General features: G+C 37.3%; 1 protein-coding gene and 2 long non-coding RNA genes across 4 annotated transcripts in view; 2 read left to right on the top strand and 1 right to left on the bottom strand.

Annotated features, from left to right (window-relative positions):
- The first annotated feature begins 924 nt into the window (after nt 1-924).
- On the top strand, nt 925-3,336 carry LOC129762792 (uncharacterized). The gene is made up of 5 exons (XR_008740717.1): nt 925-966; nt 1,045-1,248; nt 1,303-1,552; nt 1,615-1,718; nt 2,945-3,336. It is a non-coding gene; the product is annotated as an uncharacterized LOC129762792 (long non-coding RNA).
- Nucleotides 3,337-3,413: 77 nt separating this feature from the next.
- On the bottom strand, nt 3,414-3,966 carry LOC129767781 (uncharacterized). The gene is made up of 3 exons (XR_008741576.1): nt 3,701-3,966; nt 3,591-3,637; nt 3,414-3,488 (listed from the first exon to the last, which is right to left on the bottom strand). It is a non-coding gene; the product is annotated as an uncharacterized LOC129767781 (long non-coding RNA).
- Nucleotides 3,967-9,016: 5,050 nt separating this feature from the next.
- LOC129763069 (protein-tyrosine sulfotransferase) overlaps nt 9,017-25,174 on the top strand; it is a 52,125-nt gene continuing 35,967 nt past the window's right edge. The window contains exon 1 of one of the 2 annotated variants that reach the window (XM_055761818.1): nt 9,017-9,670. The gene's annotated coding sequence lies outside the window, so the exon portion shown is untranslated. The remainder of the gene's footprint in view (nt 9,671-25,174) is intronic. The other variant, XM_055761817.1, reaches the window with a different exon arrangement.

The raw sequence follows: 25,174 nt of genomic DNA on the forward strand, positions 1-25,174 counted from the left end.
GAAATTTTACGCTTTCTCGACAGCAAGATGTATAGAAGTATTACTACTAGGTGGGCCAATCTGCTAAAACCACTCTGCAGCCATCTTGAAAGTCTACTGTGTTCTGTTTACAAACAAAACACAATACGTTTTTTTATAACCAAATTGCCATTGCCATTATTATGATACGGGCATTTACATTACAGACGTCTCTTCATTGAAAACGAATGATTTCAATAGATCTTGTTGATCTTTTTTTTTTTGTTTAATCGGGCTTTTTCAACGCATGAAGACACAAGCACGGATAAAAAAGCAGATTCGCTGGAAATTGGAGATATAATCCCGGTTGAAGTAAGTAGTTATTGACCATCTTCGTTAATGTTTGCAATGTTTACATTTGTTTGCTCTGCAGGCATCTTCACATTCGTTTTTAGACCTGGTCCCACAACGAGTGGTGCATTCTTTTGGAGCTTCTACATATCTACAATATCTCCCGTAACGGCTCGTGATCTGCGTTTTTTAACGGAATGTTTTAGATGGACTATAACTCCGGCACTTCCACCCTCAGTGGCCAGTGGCATCCCAGAAAGACGGGTGTCGCGTCCCTGTACTGAGCCCAAATCATACGCTGAAACGCCAGATAGTGTTGCTACCAGCTAAAGCTAATGATCGTTCGTTCAATGGTGCTGCTGCTGCAGCTGCTACTGCCACTCCAGTCACAGTACTGTTCAAATATGAGGATGACAGTCGCAGAAATTTTGAAACGGGAACAAGGTTTGAAGAATCTTCAGGGAGAACTTCGCAACGAAGAAACTATGTTGATGTTATTGAAGAAGTTGAAACAGTCTCAACACGTAATGATTATGGAAAATTTCATCGTGACTTCAAGTAATACAAACATGAACAACCCTCGAGCTTCGATACCAGTCCCCTAACGAAAGAGTTACTCAGTGCGGTCGCATTTCCAGCTCATTCGAAAAACATAATGTCAGTTAATACAAATCCAGTCAGGTAATACTTTTTTACTTTTCGTTTTCACATTCATCCTTCCATCTATTCTTTCAGTCATGGGTCACCTATCAATATCGCGAAACCGCTTCAACGTTTACTTTTACTCCCGGGAGGTACTTATTATACTGCGACATATGTTACCTATTGGAGCAATCCGAACAGGGTCCAATCTAATCATCACACCGTCAGTGACGATAACTCCTACGAGCGCACCTTCGAATAGTGTAAAACTCAAAGCTGGAGAAAACCTTGCTATAGGTTTAGTATTGATTGTATCTGATGCCACAAAGTTAATTAAAAAATCGTCCACAGATCCCACCGCTCAAACCCAAAATGCACTTCATTCCGAATGGATGCCACCGGAGGTGGCTGTTGGATGATATACAATGATCTATGAGCTATTTTAGAAGGGAACAATACGACGTGCTTATAGAAGATTACTATAATATGCTTTCCCCGGAGTTCCTTCCAGCTGTGGGGACAGAAGGTGGATGTCGTCTTTTGCACATCAATTACAATTTGTCGTTCGGATTCTGTTTCTCCTTGCGGCACGAACACATATGTAACGAAACAACGGGACCATTTCTTGAACAGTATTTCTAATAATGATTCTCTGTCCAACAGATATTTTGGTTCAACAACACATGGTTCTAAAGGACATCCGTGCAAGAACATGCAAAGCAGGGATTGTTATAGTGATACACTTTCTCATTGGGAAGAGAAATTCTGTGAGTGCGCGTGTGAGTGTGGTTGTAACGAGCGCGCACCGATGCAATCTTTTTTTACGCGATTCTCTTGAAATTACGCAATATTTTCACGCATTTTTTATGAGCACATCAGTTGCGTGAAAAATAATTCAGTTTACTTATTATTATCATCCTTCACTTACTAGAAGTGATACTGATAGCAACTGCATGTGTAATTACTGGAAAGGTTTGCCGACCAACAGACCTATTAGTAAACTTGAGGTATGGAAAGTATCGTGTTTGGGCATTGTGTACTTCGAGTTTGGTGTCGATTTACCACCGCTCGTGCAGAAGCGACCAAGGTTACAGTAAAACCTTCCGGAGTAAAAGGTTCATTGCACTGATTCACAACATCGTATATAACAATGAACAAATGTTGATGGTTCAGAAAGGATACCAAGAAGGATAAGCTATGCTCTTGAGTAACATTGAATATGCTGATGTGTATGAACATCCGGATGAGGACGTTGAGGACCGGCAAATGTTTTCCGATACGGTCGAGATGCGAGCGGGAAGAATTATTGCAGAATTTATTAGAAAATTAATTTGCTATTTCGCAAAACCGATGGGTCGGAATAAGGTGATCGATGTAAAGTTCATCGGGGATGATAGTGAAGAGAAAAATCTATAGACCAGAAAAAAGAGTTAGTGAAAAAAAAAGTTCATTTAAGTACGTTAAACGTTTTTAATTCGAGCAGTAACGACACTGCTTTGCTCAATGATAAATAATTGAGCTGCTATTTGGATGAATAAGTGTGAACATACTATTTCGTAAATTTATATGTACATATTTAATAGAATTATGTATTTAAAAAGAAAACTTTAAACTTTTTTTATATAAACATTTATGTTTTTCAGTATTTTGCGGAAAATCGGAACAATTATCTGAATAAATATTGATCGTGCTGATCTGAATATTCATTTTCGACATTCAAGATATTATTTATTCCGAGAGATGATTCTAGTTTAATGATTGAAAAATCTATATTTAGTTGTTCGACATTTTTCTACGTTACAATGTCTAAAAGTATTGTATTAAAATTCATCATCATAGTTTTATATAAACGATCATAGTTTTATGACTATATTAATTTAAGACGTACGTTGCTATTTATAATTAATCAGTTAGAAAAAATCGTGCTTATCGCGTCTATAGTTCTTTAAAATAGCTTAAACGATTTCATTGCTTTTTTTATACTTCATTAAAGAGCTGCTGGTATACTTGCGCTCTCAGTGGCCGAACGAGAAGAGAATGGATGGAGTTCAGACGGCTACAAACCACCCAGTGACTGTTTCCCCGACGGCGGAAAAAATCAACTGATTGGTCATTGGCGGAGGCTATGATAAACTCAACAATATGGTAGGATGATCCGACCGACACCCACCCGTGTTCGGAGTTACCGACGCGACTGACTTCGTGGGAACCAGATTCAGATGCCAATTGTTCAGCAGTACAATTAGAAAAAAAGGAGAAACATAGAAAAAAGCCTTCTGCATGCTCACACAAAAACCGAAAAAGGGTAGCAAACATTCTATGGTTTCATTTGTGAATATGTTATTTAGAGTATATCGATAACCAAATAGCCTTGAAGGGATAGAGTCGCTTGGTGAATAAACAAATAACATTTGAGAAAACAGACGCATATTATTATTCATTCTTCAAGCTTGTTTTATTTTCTGAACTGAATGTTTACTGCACACTACTCGGTTTTCCCGACGATTTTTAAGACCGATTGGGTCACTGCACTGAACCTGAAACGAGATGCGCAGCGTTAGGAAACCTGACGAGAAGGTATATATCTGTGCCGATTACTCAATCGGCGCTAGAAGCAAACTAATCGAAGGTATTTTTACCAAACTTGTTGACGAACGTGTCTCCAGTATAATAAACCATTCCGTATCTGTGAGTAGAAGAGGATGATGAGTTAAAAAATCGGTTCACGCTGCTTCGTGACTACTGTTACCATTCACGACTGAAGAAGAGCCGATCCAACTGGAAGGAGGTCAAATACTTCGATTACTTAATTAATGCAAATGAAATCCACGACAGTTTCAACCATCTCCCAGATGCCAACTCCAATTACGACTCCAATTACTACTTTAGTAATGCTTGCACTCGCGTTGGTTGTCACCTGTACCAAATTCCATTACATGGCCGTCGTTTCACGCTGTAAATAGATCATCGTTAATCGAGAATGGAAGAAATATTTTTTGTTGATAGTTCCTCACGCTTTATTTTGTTTTCTGAATAGAACAAAACGAAATAGTTGAAAAAGTTTCGCACATATGTTCGTATGCTCATATGTATTAGTGACCCCCTTCCGCATTTTTTGTAAACAATCCCCTCTCACACTCCTCGCTAACTTACTGAAGATACGGACTCACCTTAGTAATACTTCTATACATCTTGCTCAACAGTAGTTTCAGTGGTTTTTACTACGTGGGCTGAAAAGTGCTGAGATTTTTAATAAAAACAATCATTTTTTGGGCAAAGCTGTATTTATTTCTCAACATAGTTTCCTTCGAGGGAAATACACTTGGAATAGCCGGTTTCCAACATTTCGATTTCCTTTCTGTAGCACGAATCTAAGTCTTCGAAATGTGCCTTCAGTGCCACTCTGGAGACTGCCTATTGGACTCAGGAGTGTGGAGTGTGATTTCAACCATTGTCACGAAACGTCGAAAGAAGTCCACTCGATTACGCTCCAGTAACGTCAAATCGCCTGTTGAATCATCACCGTGCCGTTGTTTTTTGGTCGTGTAAAATGTATCGTGCTTTTGATAAAACGATAAACTGTTGTTCTCGAAGGAGCAGAAGTGGAATAACATTTCGTCAATCATTGCATTGATTGTTCAGGAGTTTTTCCCATCAAAAAATAATGTTCAAAATACAACATTCCTCTTTTTCCATTTTCTATACGAATGCTCAGGTAGGGGTCACTTAAACTGTAGTTTGTGAACAAATAAACGAAATAAAACTTCACACATAAGCTAATAATAGATGAACTCCTCGAAATGAATCCTATTTTTAGTGACGCCATCTGTTGAAAAATTCCGGGACTTTTCAACCCATGTAGTAGTTGCTACAATACTTTATCAGAACTGGAAACCTTGAGTTTTTCGTATTTAACCCATGATAATGTGGATACAATGGAGTAGAATTCGTGATCTTTGAAGATGCCTATAATGAAATTGTAACGGAAGTAAAAGAGATGTCAATATAGTGCTGAGAACTAATCATAAAACAGTTTGTGTTAATCAATAAGGTTGATTAATGCATCGAAGTTTATTATGATTTTTTGGGAGTAAAATAACGTAAACTACAAAAAAGTTACCATATTACCATATCCAAACAATTTTTCAACAGAAATTGTGGTTTTGTGTTTTTAAAAACTGGTTTTAGATATCAAAGCCTACAACGATAAAAGTTCGATGACTCTCTAATGATTGAAATTGCATTATATCCATAGTAAAATTATAGCATACTTCTCCATCACGCCTTATTAGATCCTCAATAAGCTACCAAACATCACATATATACAAGGCGTAAAACAATTTAATTCCGAGAATTTCTGAACAAAATCTTGGCCTTCACAATAGTCCCAAAGAGTGGAAACAGCCTCAATAGTCTTACGCAGTTGAACCTTCATCACTGCTCCCACGACAGAAAAACATCTTGAGTTATAGTTGTTTTTTGTTCTGATTTTCGGGAACAAGTCGCAAGGGCGAGATCGGGACTATAGGGTGGATGCGGTAATACATTCATTCCCAAAAGGAATCGGCTGGTTTGTTGTCATGAGGTAAGATCAAGCTGTGTTGGAGTCGAAGACGCCACAGGACACCAACATGACATTTTTTTTTTTTTTTTTATATCTGTATTATAGTGACATTCAACACTTTTGGCTGGTTCGTCACTTTTTACTTCCAATTTTGGAAGAATGTTGGGAGTGAGAATTGAACTCGTGATCTTCAGCGTGAGAGGTATGGATGTTACCACTACGCCAGATCGGCTCCTCTCCAACATGACATCTTTTAGTAGCGTTTTGGCTTAGAGGTTTACATTTGCATCGGTGCGTGAGACGACTAATGCTCCTGATTGCGAACCGTCATCTGCCGATCCACAGTCGTCTTTGTATCGCTTTGCTATTTCAAAAATACGTATTTGCGACAAACACTCATCTTCCTACATATCCCGTAATTTTAGGGATTGATCGTGTCAACTTCACCAAAAAAAAAAACGGATCACAAAATGCTGCTTGTGAAATTAGTAATGAGTATGGGCTCAATCAAATTATATACTTGGTTGTTTTCAATGAGAAATATTGAACAATGTCCACGTGAACAAGGCGAGGAGGGGTATAGCCAATGTCGAGAAAGTTTCGAGAAAGGCTTCATCATCGTTTCTTCGCCGAACTTAATATTCTAAGGAGGAATAGACGTGTTTAAATGAACAAAACTGTTAAAGTTGTTACAAATTCTGAACAAATCACCGCCATTCTGCTATTTATCTTATCCATGTGAATAATTCTGTAGTAAATGTTGAACCACTTTGGAAGTAAACGAGGTTATAATTAGAGATGAAACGGATGTCCAGTAACTCTCCGGTATCCGGTCTATCCGGCCATTTTTTGCTTTCCGGCCGGATACCGGATAGTTACCTATTATCTGGCCGGATATTTTCTCATTAACACAAGATAATTTTCTCATTAACACAAGATAAGTCATAACAAAACAGCACATGACCGTCATTTATACATAATTCAAAAAAAATATTTTTTTCAGCAATTGATGGTGACAACCGATTACGCTTTGCATCGCACCAGGCAAGCTTCAGAAATCGAGGTCAGTGGTCGATTTTGTTAGCAATGGGATTTTTTTCCTGAACGCGCCAGCGTCGCGTTCATTTGCTATTTCGTTCAAACAGTCCAAAAAGGTGTCGTGAGCTTCGTGTGTAAGGGTGGGTTTAGACTAGTGATATATTCATGTGAAGAAATATGATGAGATTTATAGAAATCGCATCAACTGTTTACACTAGCGTGAACTTCTATAATGAATATATTCATATTTTCGGTGAATTTATTCACCTGAAGTAGAACTGCATCCAGCTTTAGTGATTTCTCACCAGTGAGAAATTCACAAGCGTTTACATATGCTGAATTTATTCAAGTTATATATACCTCGAATAAGTGTATCATATTTTTCTCACCCGTTTACACCTATATTCACGTGAATAAATCAATCTATAGCTATAGATCTCCCTAATGTAAACCCGCCATAAGATTTGATTCAGTTTCGTCTCTTCTGCTTCGTTTAATACGTGTTTAATACGAATAATAATAACGTAAACAACATGTAATATTAGACTTGTAGATTTGTATTTGTAGCCTAACTATGCAACACGAGTCTACAATTTTCATTATTCAAGATTAGTACTATTAGTGAAATTTCGATTATGACGAATTTCATGTAGACTCGTCTTAGGAGCACCAGCTCAGATAGCAGCGAAACGTAGTGGGTGTAAACACATGAGTCTTTTAAGAAACTTTGCACACATGAAATATTCAGAAAAGAATTAGAATACTTTTTCAAAGGGGCCAAAAATTTAATCTTGATTTTTTATAAAAAAATATTAAAAAAAACTTTCTGAAAGATTGAAAGATAAATTCTCAAAAAAAAAACTATATCAATAGCCCTTACATTTTCAACAAGTCGTCCATGCATCGGAAGATGGGCACTTTTACAGGGAAATAGTTTTTCTAACAACAACTTTTTTGTTTTCTTTGAAAATTGCAACTGATCCTAATTTCGTTTAAAGTCAAAGCAATATAGTGTATTGGATCTTTTTGAAACGCGAACTTTCTTCGAAGACGCATTTTGGTATGAAAAAAAATAATGCTTTACTCGTTACAATTTTATGTGTAAATTATCGCGTTTAACATGTTCTTGGCATTTTTCTGAATAGAAAAAAGTTAGCAGAGCATATAAATCACGATATAATATACATAATCACGAATTTATACATAAAAATGTTACGAATTAAACATTAATAGTAATTTTTCGTAGAAAAACATGAAAAAGTTGTTGTTAGAAAGACTTTTTCCCTGTAGAAGTGCACATCTTCCGATGTATGGACAACTTGTTGGAATTGTATGGGCTATTCATATTTATATTTTCAGAATTTAAATAAAACATGTTTTCGAGAAAAAGGAATTGAAATTTTAAATTTTTTTTCCAATGATTTTTTTTATTAAAAAGATTTGCTTGATACTTTATATAAAGAATTTCCTACATTTCATTCTTTGACTAAAATTTTGTAGGTCTGATAGATTTTGTGTGAATTTGTTTTTTTTTTTTTGAAAAATCTTACTTTAAAAACTATCAGATCTAAAAAATGTTGGTTGAAGAATAAAATGTAGGGAATTATTCATGTTTTCATAAAAAAAATTATCAAGCAAATTTTCAAAAAACAAAATACATTGAAAAAAAATTTTGAAAATTAAAATTTATCTTCCTCGAAAAGATGTTTTTTTTAAATTCTGAAAAAAATAGATATGAATAGCTCATACAATTTCTAACAAGTCACCCATACATCGGAAGATGGTCACTTTTACAGGGTTAAAGTTTTTCGAACAACAACTTTTTCGTGTTTTTCTGAAGAAGAAAGAAGAAGTGTTTTTCTTTGAAAAATTACTTAAAAAATAAAAAAATACCAAATTTTTATATGCAATTAGTGATTAGTGAAGATGCAGAAAAGAATCATTAATGGTCAAATCTGTTAAAAATATTTTATTAAAACAAGACATGTCTGATTTGGCACCCATAAAGAAGTTAAAAATATAGCGATTGTGTTTTAAAGAACAAATTCCGATGTTTTTTTTATGATCGTGTATATATAATTTTGGTTCTCAATCTCTGAGTTTCTCGATTTGACAGCAGAATGAACATGTGTTCGACCACTACTACTCCACCAACCCATTATGAAAACACATCTCTTTCTACCCATCTCTGTCTACCGCACGCGTCTGATTTCAATACACATACAACGAGCACCGTTAGCTAGCTCCATTCATCGCACTCATCGCACTCTTCCCACTCATCCGCGCCCGGGCAGGCGTTCGAGCTGTCACAGTCCGTAGCTGACTCACACCAACACTTCCGTGGGAAGCCCCGTAAAGATTGTGTAAATAGAGAGCGAACCGCACAAAGAGTTGCGAAGAGAGCTGCTACTTCATTGTGTGTAAACCAAATGGTGTGTCTAAATGTGTCCGCACGCTCGCTCTCCCGTATCCCATCATCATCATACACACGTCGTCGAGCGAAGCTGCTGAAGCCCCGTTTTTTCCGTCTGTAACATATTGAATTCGCGGCTCGTCACACGTCGCTTTTCTCATATCAGCCGAACAAATCATTATCAGTTTGGAACCAGTCAGTGATTGTCGGGTTAGTCCGGGTCTATTGTGCGATAGCGACAGTTCTTGACCATCGCCACTGACTGTTCGACCTGTCGTCCTCGGAGGAATTTTGCGTTACGGTGATTTTCTTTCTTCAGACGGGCGAAGAAGAATCTGTTTCTGTGGCATAGAAGTACTTTTTTTTTTTGGGGACGGATGTGAGAAGAAGCGGAAGGTTATGGTTTCGCCAAGTGCAAGTGCAACAACTATTACTGGAAGTCACTGATTGTGAGGGGTTTTTTTGTGCGGAAGAAAAAATCTAACTGTTATGTGAAGTGGTGCTTTATCATAAATTCAAGAAGAATCTGGTCGCCATTCAGCGCAGTGGCCCTCGGGGGGGGTTCAAGAATACGTGTGCTGTTTGCTGCTGGATACTAACAGTGGTGGAGGGACGACGACAACGGCGAGGGTAGCGACGGAAGCGCGAAGGGTGGAGTTCTTTTTTTTATGGCCCTTCTAGTTGGGCGCCTTCAGCTATGTAAGGTATGTGTTTAGTCAAAGCTGGGAGAAAATAAAAAGGCATACAAATAGGTGATTTGCATATATAAAACGCACCGACGTAACCACGCCAAAACGGCAGCTGGTAACGCGATGGGATTCGAATGAGATTTCCCCACTGCTGATAAGACGGTTGCACCCATCATCAACAAGAAAAGAGGGACAGTGGTGCGTGTTTGGCAGAGCATTGTTGGTATGGGAGGGGGGGTCAATGACGAAGGATGAAGTATGACCAGGGTTGGGTATCAGTCTTCACTAAGAGGCTGTCAACAAAGTGTGTCCCGTCCTCGCCGCCCATAGGTTCCATTATTTCGAGGAACTCCGTTGGAACCATTTGCTATCTCCGGCCCGCTTCAGCGAGCGGAGTTGAAACAAAAGATCCTTAAATAGACGGCAGGCCCGCTATGCGACACACAACAAAGAAAAGCTAAAGGATTCTCCGCTCTTTTCTTTGCTGCTCCTGACTGGTGATGTCCGATTTTTGAAATTAATCGTTCATCCACTAATCGAACATTTTTCGGCTATTTGTTATTCGATACGATTAGTCGCTTCAAAATTATCGATTAATCAATTAATCACCACACTGAGAGAAATGATCAGTTTAACTTCTTCTAACATCTTGATTGCGTTTTTATCACGTCTCGTTTATATCATTCTCGAATTCATCACGAAAACTTAAAATATTGGGCCTTATTTCCGGACACACTTCACTTCATTGAACTTCATTTTACAAGTTAGGGGCTGTCCACATACCACGTGCACAACTTTATGGTGGATAGGCAGAGATGCCAACCTTCCTGATTTTTCAGGATTTCCCAGATATTTTGGCTCGTATCCTGATATCCTGACAAACACTTGATTTTTCGTGATTTTTTCAGTTTTTTATTTTATCATAATAAAAAGGATCCTGGTTGGAAATGAGAACTGTCAGAATAGCTAACCTAAAAGGCTATCCGGTTCTCCTTTGTATAGTGATAGTATTTATTGTTACGTATTAATATTTATTTGAATGCCTAAAACACGTAGTGCGTTTATTCCACCTGAAAATCCATTATGTTTTTCACTTCACAATGACAAAAAATGAAACCGCCAACGCCAATTGAATGAATGAACATTGAGGATAATTTTGCGAGATCTCTTTTTCTCTCTCTCTCTCTCTCCCTTCAGAATCTGATGTCAAGGATTACAGAGTTACAGATATTTACAGCGCGGACACGATTATATACAGTTTCTGATTTCTTTTCACTATATATAATCGAATCCTGCATATAATCGAATAAAAAAAAAAATTTTTTTTTATTCGTTTTTTTTTGCATGTATTTTTCTTTTTTTTTTGAATATAAAAGAGGAATTCGATTTTTGATTCATCCCCTTAAAGTCAGAAAATACCTTTCTCACATGAAAAAAAAATTATTCAGATTCTCTCAGAGGGTGATAGACGATCATATTTGATGGAAAAAATCCTTCTACGCATATGTTCGAATTTCAACAATGATAGAGTTATAGAACTTTTTTTTTGTTTCGGACTCGGTTGCCTCGAACTGGCTCTACATTACAAAGTACGCTACGGAAGACGATTCTGTTGCTTTCATTTGAAAGATGAGAAAATTTGATACAGGATATAGTAGTGGAACATCTAAATTAATGGATTTGAATAACATTTTGGAAGTGAAAAACTTAAAAGTTAGTAATTTTTAATGTGTTATTATTAATGTCATCCTGATTTTTTTTTATTAAACTGGATTGTTTCTATCAATCAAATTGAAGCTCTCTAACCGCTCTACAATTTGTTCTTTGACACCCAACTTCTATCTATCTTAATTTGGCTGCAATATCGATGTAATTAATTCCTGGTAAAAATTCAAGCAAAATCTTCAAAAATCACGATTTTTACCCCACTGTACATGAATTAGTCCCTTAAATTACACCTTAACGTTGAAAGTTTACATTTCTTCTTGAAATAAGTCATATTTGGAACATAAAATAATATAATATATAATCGAGTCCAAAATTATATATAATCGAATCACATATAATCGAGTCTGTATATAATCGAGTCCGACCTGTAGCAGTTTTTTTTTGTAAAGTATATAATTATAAATTATTCAAAAACCATAAAAAATGTATGCCATTTATTGTCATAGTCATAGTATCACGAACCACAATACTAATAATGCAAAGCTGTGGAAATGCCTAAAAAAGGACAAGTGGAAGTTTGCTCAAGTAAGGTTCAGGTCTCTACAAAATTCATTCAAGGGCAAGAACTTCGATTTTATGGACAGCATAAAATTAAGGCACAATTTTAAGGCTGTATGAAACATGGCGAAAGGTTGTGGAACAAAACTGTGCACATAAAATCGTATAAATGTATGCCTGCCTATAAAAATGATGCCTTTGTTCTACTAAAAATCGCCATGAACTTTCCGGACATCCCAAAATGAGCTATCCTGATTTATCCTGATTTTTATTTTCATTTTCCCTGATTTTTGAAAAAATTATGGTTGGTAACCCTGAGGATAGGGGTTACGAAAATGTCCATGCTTGTCCACGGTGAGGGGGGCAGGGGTGTAGTAAATGATGCAATATAATTATTTCAAAACAATCATTCACATTTAAACCTAAAAATAAAGGAAATCTCGCGTAACTTTTGAAAACGACCTATCTCAATTGAACGATTCTTTTTATCGACATTGTTGGGGGATTCAGGTTCGTGGGTTGAGTACTACCTCCGAAACGTTCCAAAGATGCATCATTTGGCACTGGAACGTACCTTTGTTGCATCAGATTCCACGATTATAGGGTTTTTTTTTCATTAAACATAATCCTCCGGCAAGCCCTGGAAGCTTCTCTATCTCTCTAACTATCAAACATCCTATGTTTACGAGGTGTGGATGTTTATGTGGGCTGACAGTTTTCACGAGCGCAAGTGAATAAACACGTAATGCTTTGGAAGGATGAATGAAAACACGCGGCACTTAACAGAAGAACGGATTATACTCTAAATGCGTGTCGATACAAAAATGGTTGCTATTTGAATTTTTATTTACATATACATTGACAGATACAGTGCTGCCTGAAAGGCCATTTGTCTATTAATAAACTTGGTGAGGGGTAATACATTGGATATCCCTTCACTTCTCCTCTATGATTAATCCTCGCCATAACCTTCAGTCGATTTCACGTTCTGCAAACGATAACTGTTAGTGCTTTACGAAACCTAATGGCTTCGTGAGCATATCGGCTGAAATTTAGTCCGTAGGACACCACCTCCATGTCCTTTACGAGTGATGATTGGTCTCAATGTGCTTGGCACGTTTGCTGGATCCTTCTGAACGTGCGAAGCCGAAACAGCCCTGGTTGTCTTCATTGACCACTGTTGCTGTCACTTGATGGTCGCCAAAGCCAGATAACCTCCAGCACTGAATTTCCGACCTAAAATCCAGACACTTGTCGCAATGTCCGAGCGTGCACACCTCGCAATATAGAGTAGAGCCGCTACAGTGCTTCTGTACTTTGTACCATTCTCGAACGGTTTACCACTAACCTCTTTTAGATAAACCGGATTCCCTGTCCGAGGAAATGCTTTACATCGCCGAAATTAACAATTTCGAAAAGATTACTCAATTGCTTCTGAACGCGAGATATCTCCTCCTTGTTTTACTTCCGACCAGAAAATCATCCACGTAAATGATTAGGTATATTTTATTTCCATTATTAGTTGCCACGAACAAACACGGATCAATGGAACTTGCTTGGAACCCCGTTCATTCAGAGCACATCGCACATCGCACATCGAGCGGACTGTTTCAGTCCATATGTGCTCTTACGAAGGCGGCAAACGATTTTCTCCTTGCCTTGAACCTCGTAGCCAGGCAGTTAACGCATATATATTTCCTCATCGATCTCTCCATAGAGATATGCGGTGCGGATGTCTAAATGCTTCAACACCACCCCTTTTCTTCCAGCTAAGGACAGCAGGACTCTAAGTGTAGCATGCTTGGTCACAGGGGCGAGAACTTCGTCGTAATCGACACCATTACCGACTCCAAATTTATAGTAAAAGGAAATTGTGAAGGGCCAATCAGAAGATCAATCAATGAAGAGTTCTGCGATTGAACTCACGAACGTTCGCTTACTAAGTAAACGTGAATGTTCGAAAGAATTCATATCATAACATCGATTTTGGGTTGGATGAAGTGTCAGCTAGTATATTGATATTTACAGTAGAACCCCGATTATCCGCGTAATTGTCGGGCTAGCTCCCCGTGAATTACGAAAATAGCGGATAACGCAATAAAAGGCTAAAAATAAGGTGCAAACACGAAAAAAGATATTTATGCATGAAAACTATGTTTCATCAATACAGAAATCATTAAACTATCCATTTGTAAGGTCGTTTACACCAGTAATCAGATAATGTGAAAGACATGACCAAAACAAAAGAACAAGACCCTACCGCTCACTGGCAAATTCCGGGAAGTTCTATAGAACTACAAATGAACTCGCTTCCGCGGATCATCCGTACCGCGGATCATCCGCTCGCGGATAAACGAAGTTCTACTGTATATACATTGCACATTTACATACAAATGTGCGAAAACGCTGAAAAAAAAATCGGATTTTAACAGAGGCGACGCGTCACCAAGTGAGTTCAATGTGCAATCAACAATGGTGTGTGTTTTCTATCGTTTCCATCGGTTTCGTTCAGCAGAAAACTTTAAACCCCAAATGTCGTTTTAACGCAAAAAAAATCCCATTGGTAGTAGTGATTGCTTCATGCATAGCTGACTGCGTTTGCCCTGTCGCGCTTGAAGATGCAGAAAAGTGTTTGGAAGACGGCGGGTTCAGATGGAAGGTGTGTTGCGTTGCGTTGTGTTGTGTTGCGTGCGGGTTGTGTGGTGTAGTCAAATGTAATCATTATATTACATTCTTCACGATGAAGAAGTCCACACTGTATGTGGAAAATAGCCGATAGTGTTGCTTTCTTTGGAGTCTTTTTTGTACGCTCTGATCTTTCAGTTTGAATATTTTGCTTAATTGGTTATCTGTTCCTAGGCGCGTTTGATAGCATGATAAATATCGACTTATTGCGCATGAAAAAACTGGAAACAAATTGAACAATATATTTTACCTAAAAGATCTCAGCGAGTGCAAAAAGATTTTCTCTAATGGATCGATTAATCCACGTTCCATTATTCGTTCGCTTCGATTATCAATTTCACAACAGTCATTCGATTAATAATTGATTTTTGTGGGAAGTATTCGATTAATCGAACCAATACTGGACATCGCTATTCCTGGCCGACACACTTTCATTAGAGAGTGGCGGTGTGGGCCTTGTTGTAATTTATCCTCAAGTGTGACGGGCTGTGTGAGGGTGGCTGTCATTCATTCATACAAAAGAAGGGAAGCCTTCTTTGCATCTTATGATACTATATCATAATGGGTCGAGGAGGTGGAGAGTGAACCTACCAAAAGAGAGGGGAAGGGATATGCTTTCTATCGAAATCGAAAGGTTTGGATAATTGAATTTGCTTCGGCGATTTCTGGCAAACACGGTGAACACCAACGGCAGAGTCACGTCGTCTTTCTGGAAACGCGTGGAGCAATGTTTGCTACATTAATTAATGCCGATACCGAACGGCATATTTTCCCCGAATGCCGTATTGTTTTGCTCGTTCACACCGTGTTCGATTAGTGCCGAGAGACGCAAAGGCACGACTAATCATCACTCGAGTAATGATGACTGCAGATTCTCGAATTCTTCCTCGCCAATGTAAAATGATCCGACACTGGTTCTGCTTAGCAGACAATTGGGTAATGTGTCTGTTCGATCGATTGCGTGGTTTGCGCAGCCGGTGAGGAATCGTTGACTGCCGCCTGCCGGCAACCAAACATTGATGCGTCACTCGAGTTACGCAACACTTGTTGATTCAGAGGGGCTTTCTACCTCGAACCTCGAACTCTGCGATGTGAATTTCGTCGGTTAAAGCCGTCTTGGGCCCGCTTGAGGCTACAGATGATTTACTGAAATCGAGCCTACCAAGGTTTGTGCACCGAAAAAAAAGAGCATTCTGCTGGAAATTGTAATCGAAACGGTGAACGTGAATTCACACTCGGCAAAAAAAGCACTTTCGATTTGGTCATATGACTGGGAGGTTCTCATGATATATTGGTTGTAGACATCGCGAAGAGCCTCAATGTTGCTGAACAGTTGTTTGAATACCGCGTGTTTTAAAGGTCATGCGATTCTTAAGCTGCAACAGAACGGTTCACATAACGTGGATGCAATGCAGTTTGCAGTTTTGCTATTGGCATTTTGATACAAAGATTATACATTTTGAATGAAAATAACGCCATGAAAGGTGTAGGGAAACTGAGAGGAATATGAGCAGGTTGAGAAGAACTTCGCTTGAATCTATGGAAATTTATGTTTGGCAAATTCTCAATGCAGTTTTGGACAGTTCAATATTCTGTTCCCCGAATTAATTCGTCAAATGTTGCACAAAAATGTCTTATCCAACGTTTCTACTGAGACAAAAACAGACCGAAAAGTTGAACATTTTTTGTGGTGCGAGTAAATCGGTAGGGGTAAGATGAGCAGATAATTTAATATACCATTTTTTACATTTCAAGATTTAATCTCCCGCTCATAGACGCGAGGCTTTCCTTAGGAGTAGAATAAACAGATGTATCTAAAACTTTTCACTCTAAGATGATTTTACCTGTTAACAACCAAACCAAAATGCTTAATGCTTAGGTGTACTCATTAACATTAATATGAAATTCTAAATGTAATATTATATTCAAATCAATCTCTAACCCAACCTTTAAGCCCACTGTTCGTCTTAACCGCATTTCTTCTCTAGTATTGGACACAACATTCATTCAAAATCATTCATACATATAAGTCACTTATCCGCATATTGTTCATCAAATATATTTGGCATCTCTTACTTTCGTTTGAAAGTTTGTATCACACCCCTGCGAAATGTGACAGACATCGCTGTAGCGACTTGGCTACAGCGATGTCTGTCACATTTCTATTTCTTTCGATGATTATTTTATTAGTTTGTTTTCAAACTTTTTCCAATTTATTTTTTTTTTCAATTTCCTTTAATCCCATCTTAATTTTTTTAAAACACTAATTTTTTCTTCAATATTTTTTCCGATTTCCTTCCCAGTTTCTTTTGATTTCTTTTTTAATTTATTTTCCATTCCATGCCAACATTTCTTTGCACTTTATTTTAATTTATTTTTCAATCAATTTTCCAATTCATTTCGTTTTCTTTTACTGTTACTTTTTCAATCTCTTCATTTTCTTTCGATTCATTTTTCAATTCCTTTTTAATTCCCACTAATTATTTTTCAGACTCTTTCAATTTATGTTTTATCCCTTTTCCAATTCATTTTTAATTATTTTCGATTTCTTGATTTTTTTGAAATTTATTTCGCAGCCTATTTCTTAATTTCTTTTGCAATCTTTTTCAATTTCTTTCCCAATCTATATTTAAATTTCTTCTTAAATCTCTTTTACAATTTCTTTGTCCAATCTCTTTTAACCCTTTGCGGTCGTTTGTCTGCTCTCAACCACCACAGCAAGGAATAATACCAAATACTTTATTCAACGATGTAATAGTTATATTTTTTGTAAACGAATGTTAATGTCTATTGAACTTTTTCACGAATGTAAAGGGTGTGTCACATCAAATTGCATCACGGAAAAAACGCTGTAGAAATTTAATTTTTAGGAATTATATCTTCAGCTTTCGCTTATAATCAGATAAGAGTGTATAGATCACGTTGGCCATGCTTCACTGTCAATTTTACGTAAATTTGGAAAAATGTCGTCGAACGAAAAAGAGCGTCGTGAATTAATCCTGTGCACTCATTTCGAGAATCCGGAGTTGTCACATCGGGACATCGGTAAGATGCTGGGAATCATCCAATCCACGGTCAGCAGAGTACTAAAACGATACTTCGAGAACCTAACCATCGACTGGAAGGTGAAGAACGGCAAAAATGGATGCTTCGTCAGTGAAAAAGATCACAAGCGCGTAGTTAAGCAGTTTAGACGTGATCCGAGAAGTTCGGTCAGGGATGTCGCCAATAAGCTGAATTTGTCAAGTTCATTCGTCCAGCGGACCAAGCAGCGGGAGGGCCTGCGTACATACAAGGTTCAGAAGGCTCCTAACCGCAACGAAAGGCAAAACATGGTGGGGAAGACGCGAGCCCGGAAGCTGTACACCGAAATGCTGACGAAGCCGCATTGCCTGGTAATGGACGACGAAACCTACGTCAAAGCGGACTTTCGTCAGCTGCCGGGCCTGTTGTTCTTCTCCGCAGAGGACAAATTCAGCGTTCCGGAGGAGATTCGCAAGCAGAAACTATCCAAGTTTACCAAAAAGTACATGGTGTGGCAAGCGATCTGCTCTTGCGGAAAGCGGAGCGCCCCCTTTGTGATGACCGGCACGGTAAACGGGCAGGTTTACCTTAAGGAGTGCCTACAGAAGCTCTTACTACCACTATTGAAGCAGCACGAGGGCCCGACCATCAGAACGTGTTGGAGTGGTACGAAGCCAACGGGGTCACCTTCGTGCCAAAGGAAATGAACGGTCTACTGGGCGAATTTCTACAGCGTTTTTTCCGTGATGCAATTTGATGTGACACACCCTTTATACGAAGTTTCTATGGATAATAGGTAACGGTAATTGGTATAAACAAAATATTATTAGCGTGGAAAGATAAGGGTATCTCTTTCAAGGGAAATTAATTCCGACCGCAAACGGTTAATCTAATTTGCAATTCATTCGACAATTTCGTTTCCAGTTTAATGTTCATTTTTTTCCCAATTTACTCCAATTTATTTTTCAATTACTGTTCCAGCCTCTTTTCCAATCTCGTTCCCACTTTTAAAATTTCGCTTTCTATGTCTTGTTCTATATTTTTTTTCTATTGCTTCTAATTTATCCAATATATTTTAATTTTTTTAAATTTTTTTTTCAAATCTTAATTTCGATTTCTTTTTCTTTCAATTTTTTTTCGATTAGTTTTTGTGTCTCTTTTACATTCCTTTTTATATTTTGTTACTTTATTTGTTTCAATCTCAATCAATTTTTTCGATATATTTTCCAATTCATTTTAAAATCTCTTCGATTTTTTTTTGCAATCTCCTTTTACAATTATTCCTTGAATTTCTTCATTGTTTTTTAATCATCGTTTTAAGCATAAAAAAAGCATAATTGATCATCATTTTAAAATGCTACTCCATCCTTTTTACCATATTTACCATAGGCTTCACTTGTTTCAATATTTATTTTACTCCTACTTCCCTTGGAACCCACGTATAGAGCAGCAATCTTGAAATGTTGATCATAACAGCCAATTAGCTTTCACTTTAACGTTGAAATATATTTTTTGACGTAGGACGTTTTTCATTTCTATACCGGGGTGTAAATTCAAAGTTTCGAAAACGAAAGCGTTACGCCGGAGACCGATATTTTGAACGTTAAGAGCTCCTAAATAACTGAACAAAATGGTATGATCAACACTTAATTCGAGAGATAAAATGTCTACGCGATATATACTTGTTACTTTTTGATCCAAAAACTTGTTTCAATAGCCTTAAAATTGCTTTTTTCAAAACAGGCTATTGAAATCACCAATCGGTATACAAGCGAGCGCCGCTCGGAAATCCACTCAGTTATAATTGAACAGCGATTGAAGCATGTTGTCGCTGTTGTGGTGAAGCTAACTTCGTTCATCATGAAAGCGCTGATAACGGTATCACCAAGAGCTTGTTTGTGCACCTTAGGCCAGAAAGGAATCCATCAGGAGGAGGATGATGCCACTGAAGAGGCGAAAGTACCAGCATCGAAAATTAGTTCCGCTTGAGGCATCGGAGCAGCCGCCACACATACTCGCGCGCAACTCTTTTCGTTTGGTTGTTATCCAGCATCGAGAAGATTCCGGAAAGATGTCATCGTTGCTGCAAAGTAATCTACCAGTTCCCCTTGGAATTGAAAACTACATTCAAGCGATGGAGTTTATTTTAATGTTTTCTATTTATATAATACTGTGACCAAATACATTTTGTTTTGTGAAGAAGGCGACCAAGAGAGCACCAATATCGAAAATTGGTTCCACTGGAGGCATCGGAGCAGCCGCCACGCACAGATACACGCGCGCAACTCTTTTCGTTTGGTGGTTATCGAGCAATCGAGAAGAATCCGGAAAGATGTTATCGTGGCTGAAAATAATCTGCCAGTTCCCCTTGGAATTGAAAATTACATTCAAGCGAAAGAGTTTATTTTAATTTTTTTATCCATATAATGCTGCGACTAAATACATTTTGTTTTGTGATTTTTCAATCAAATCCAATTAAGAGGTAATTATCGAGTTAGCATTAACCGCTGGCGGGCATCGAGCATCGAGAAAATTCCCCTTGGATTTGAAAATTACATTCAATTGAAAGAGTTTATTTTAATATTTTCTATCCATATAATACTGTGATCAAATGCATTTCGTTTTGTGATTTTTCAATCAAGTGCAATTCACAGGAAGGCTTCTGAAGATTATTCTTCCCCATCAGTAGAATATTTTCGTATCCAATATTGGATGCATAAAACCATGTACCTCCAACGTAACGCTCTCCTTTTCAAAGTCCCCGAAATATTCAATTATTCACTCATTCAGAGTGGATTTAGATTCTACCTCAAACAAATGATCACTAAATCAACGATAGTCCTACGTCAACCCTGCGGTTCTACCACAGATACCACAGATATAACCCACTTCCTATTTTATATTGAAATAATTCATATTTCAAATATCAAAATATATATGTATTTTTAAACCGTATATAATCGAATTATACGAGTTCGATAATATTATTTGACACAGAAATTTGGACAAACCATGATCATGTTTTCGACTGGACAAACCAAAATCATTTACTTTACTACAAAATTATAACAAAAAAAGCGCCAAAGGTTTTTTCAAATAAAACAAAAACGGTTTTGGATATCAATGAAATTATTTATTCATGTGAAAGTAAATTTGATGCCATTATGTATGGAACTCGATTTCTTTTGCATGGCCACCACGGGCACGCTTGCAGAAGTCCAGACACTGAAGCCAATTTTCGACGATTTTCAAGCAAAACGACACTAGTAGCAAAGATTGTCGTCTTTAAATAGCCGTATACAGCGCGGACTCGATTATATACAGTTTTTGATTTCTTTTCACTGTATATATTCGAATCCTGTATATAATCGAGTCAAAAAAAAATTTGTGTTATTCGTTTTTTTTTTGCATGTATTTTTTGTTTTTTGAATATTAAAGAGGAATGTGGGTTTTGATCCAACCCCTTAAAGTCAGAAAACACCTCTCTCACATGAAAAAAATAAATTTATCCGGATTCTTTCAGAAGGTGATAGATGATCATATTTGATGAAAAAAACCTTCTACGCATATGTTCGAATTTTAACAATGACAGAGTTATAATTTTGTTTTGTTTCAGACTCTATTGCCTCAAACTGGCTCTACATTACAAAGTACGCTACAGAAGACGATTTTGTTGCGTTCATTTGAAAGATGAGAAAATTTAGTACAGGATATAGTAGTGGAACATCTAAATGAGTAGATTTTAATAACATTTTGGAAGTGAAAAACATAAAAGTTAATTATTTTTAATGTGTTATTATTAATTTCATCCTTAAAAATTATATTAAACTAGATTGTTTTTATCAATTAAATTGAAGCTTTTTAACCGTTCTACAATTTGTTCTTTGACACCGAACTTCTATCGTTCTTAATTAGGCTGCAATATCGATATAAACAATTCTTGGTGAACATTCAATCAAAATCTTCAAAAATCACGATTTTTACCCCACTGTATCTAAATGAGTAGATTTTAATAACATTTTGGAAGTGAAAAACATAAAAGTTAATTATTTTTAATGTGTTATTATTAATTTCATCCTTAAAAATTCTATTAAACTAGATTGTTTTTATCAATTAAATTGAAGCTTTTTAACCGTTCTACAATTTGTTCTTTGACACCGAACTTCTATCGTTCTTAATTAGGCTGCAATATCGATAAAAACAATTCTTGGTGAACATTCAATCAAAATCTTCAAAAATCACGATTTTTACCCCACTGTACATGTAATAGCCACTTAAATTACACCTCAACGTTGAAAGGTTACATTTCTTCTTGAAATAAGTCATATTTGAAGTATAAAAAAATATTTTTTTCCAAACTGTATATAATCGAGTCCAAAATTGTACATAATCGAATCACATATAATCGAGTCTGTATATAATCGAGTCCGACCTGTAGTATGACCCGATGCGATAAGTACAACACAAGATATGTTTAAGTGTTGCCATATATTGACAATATACGACATTTCTTTTTCTCCAACCCAATAGTAGAGGGTATTGTTTTTGTAATTTGTATTAATAATTATTAATTACACCTGATATTTACTGAATTTTAGTCTATTTCTTGATGAGAAGATTACGTCGAGTGGCTATAGGGGTCGATGGTATCACTTCAACCTGTAAAAGGGGTCTCTGGCCAAAATAGCTTGAGAATCCCTGATCTAAATTTTCCTTCGTTGAATTCCTAAGAATGTTTGATTATTTTGTTTTATACTCGGGTTTTTTTAACTCAATAATTTTTTTTTCAAAAATATTAATCTTTTTTTTTGGCTTACGTGTCCCGTTTTTATTCCTGAACTATTTGGTCAGCCTATATTTATCGGCATAGTGACTGTCAACACTTTTGGCTGGTTCGTCACTTTACTTCTATCTCGGAAGAATGTCGGGAGTAAGAATTGAACTCGTGACTTTAGCGTGAGAGGTACAGATATTGCCACTATGCCAGATCGCCTCCTCTCTGTTGCAAAAATTGGAAGTATCGTCGCATTTTGTCTAAAGTTTTTCTTAAAACTGCGATAACTGTATTTTAATTCCTCAAATCTACTAGTTTTCTATGCCTTGAAAAGCATTTTGTTCAAGTGACGTTTGTTTCATACGACAACGCACGAGCATGTGGTGCCATCTTGTGTAAAAAGACGGTTCTAAAGTGAACAGTTCTCTTTATATATTTACGATAAACTGACCTACGTTTATCCTAAAGGCATTGTATGAACATCTTGTTTAATATGGATAATTTTGACTTTACAAGAAAAAATAGAATAAACTTGGATTCGGTTGGAAGAAAATAGAACCGTTTCATATCATATGTGTGATAATACGCCGACTGTAGGAACTCGTCCCATCTCGACCGTAACAACAACAAGTGAATCCAATATACGAAAACACTTCAAGATAGAGCGAAAAAACACTAACAACATCAACATCGACACAAACTTACACACGTTTTTCCCCCTCCCCGTTCCAGTGTAAACAATTTATCTCAGCGGGCTTCTCTACCACGAATCAAAAATCTATTTCTCACCAGTTGCTCTGCTCCTCCAATCCGACCCAGCACACAACATGACAGCTCGCCTCCTACGATTCCCCCTGGGGAACCATATATCCCAAGCACACTCCATCGTTTATGTATAGTTTACATTTTCGCTGCTCTCAACCGAGACGAGGACTTTGTCTCGCCTCCCCCCAACGGAATAGCAGCTATCTATCCGTTCAGAACTTGCGAAAAAAAATAAGCCCCAACGAGATACGTGTACATGAAAGAACACTCGGGATAGATAACAGCGAAAACATACCGGAAGGAAGGAGAATCCTCGCTCGACTTGCTGCCTGCCACCAAACGATCCGATTCTGTATGACGTATGACGAGTTTATGTGACCGTTATTGTTTGACGTAGGACTACGTCTTTGATTTCTATATAGGAGATCACTAGGGTGACAATGGATGTCTGGGAAAAATTTCATCATCGAATTTAAAAACCGATCATGTACATTTTGTTTATTGGCCCAAGAAAAAATTATCTGATGAAAAATGATGATTTTTTTTTTGAGAGATAACACCAGATCTCGACGTTTCATGCATTTTAAAGTCAGTTGGCATCGAAAAAAAATCGATTTTCTCCACAAACTTCATATTCAATGTAATCAATGACGATATATTTTTTTGGAATTTCAGAAGAGTTAAACTAACAGATTTCTGAACAATGAAAACAATTACATTAAAAAAAAAACAACAGTTCTGACTCCAACAGTTCGTCCGTGCCCCTAGGCTCAGACCCGTCTACTTTTGACGTAGAACTCCGTCTTTCATTAAGGGTACCAAATCAGAAAACAGGTCACGTTTTTATGAAATAAAGCTAACATTATTAACTATTTTTGTCGCGAACGGATTTTGGCGATTTACATACCAAACGAGTCGGAAATTCCCTAAGATTTGTTTGATATGCTATACATTACAATCCCCTGGTGTGTCAAGGGTTAAAATTCATGAAAACTATAAGCGTAAAGTCTCCGTGAACAAAGGGAGAGAAGAAGAATAAAGAGGAATATTTGCCTAGAGCAGGGGTTTTCAAATGGTGCTCCGCGGGAAATTTGTGCTCCGCGAAGTTTTAGCAAATGCTCCCACTTGAAAATCCACCCTGAGAAAAACATTCATTAATTGAATTTAAATGGACATATAATAATGTATCTTGTTTACTCCGGGTCAGATACCGTGTGACTGTGATGAGTAACCAAAATAGAGTTGTTCCCAGTTGGGTAATGTCAATGCAAATAGGATGGTTATAGGATTTGTTTAATTAATTAAAAATTGCAGGTGCTCCGTAAAAAGTTTTTGCTATAAAAAGTGCTCTGCCATAAAAAAAACTGAAAACCCCTGGCCTAGAGTATAAACAGTGGATCTCGCTGAGGCAAACTTTCCATTCTTCGTGAGGACACCGACTGGACAACACCTTTGCGGGCGAGATGGACGGCGAGGGATCGAGTGCCTTTCTTAAGGCAAAAGAGATGGAGGAGTAATATGAGGAAAGGCTAGAGTTTTCCAAGGGTCTTTTTGAATACTAGAGACGAATGAACCGAAGAAGTTTAAAGTGTCTTCAATCCAACAAAGAAGAAGAAGGCAAACTTTCAGCATCGTTCTAGATACGAAGTAATGAACATCGCTTGTTCTTCCTTGTTTTGCGCCATAACATGTCTGCGTTTCAGACTGAGCTGTGGACTCGCTGATGTCTCTGGCATTGCAATCATTGTATCAAACTGACGCCATTGCATTAATGTTTTGAGCTACACAATAGTATAGGGGAATCATCAAGCTAGGCTATCGTCGGCTCACCAACAAAATAAATGTTCTGGAATTTAGTCTGTGATTTGGTTTCGCATGACGGTAGCAAAACTCTCTCCCCCAAGGATGGCAGCTAAGCTAATCTAGACAGACAATATTAACAGAAAGGGTTCCTGTTGAGAAGAGCGCGAAACGGAGATAAGTGTGTGTATATTTAGTGGCTTCAAGCCATCGCTATATGGATATTTGTGTGCATACGTGCGTGC

This window comes from Toxorhynchites rutilus, chromosome 1, assembly GCF_029784135.1.
Source record: "Toxorhynchites rutilus septentrionalis strain SRP chromosome 1, ASM2978413v1, whole genome shotgun sequence".
Lineage (NCBI taxonomy): Eukaryota > Metazoa > Arthropoda > Insecta > Diptera > Culicidae > Toxorhynchites > Toxorhynchites rutilus.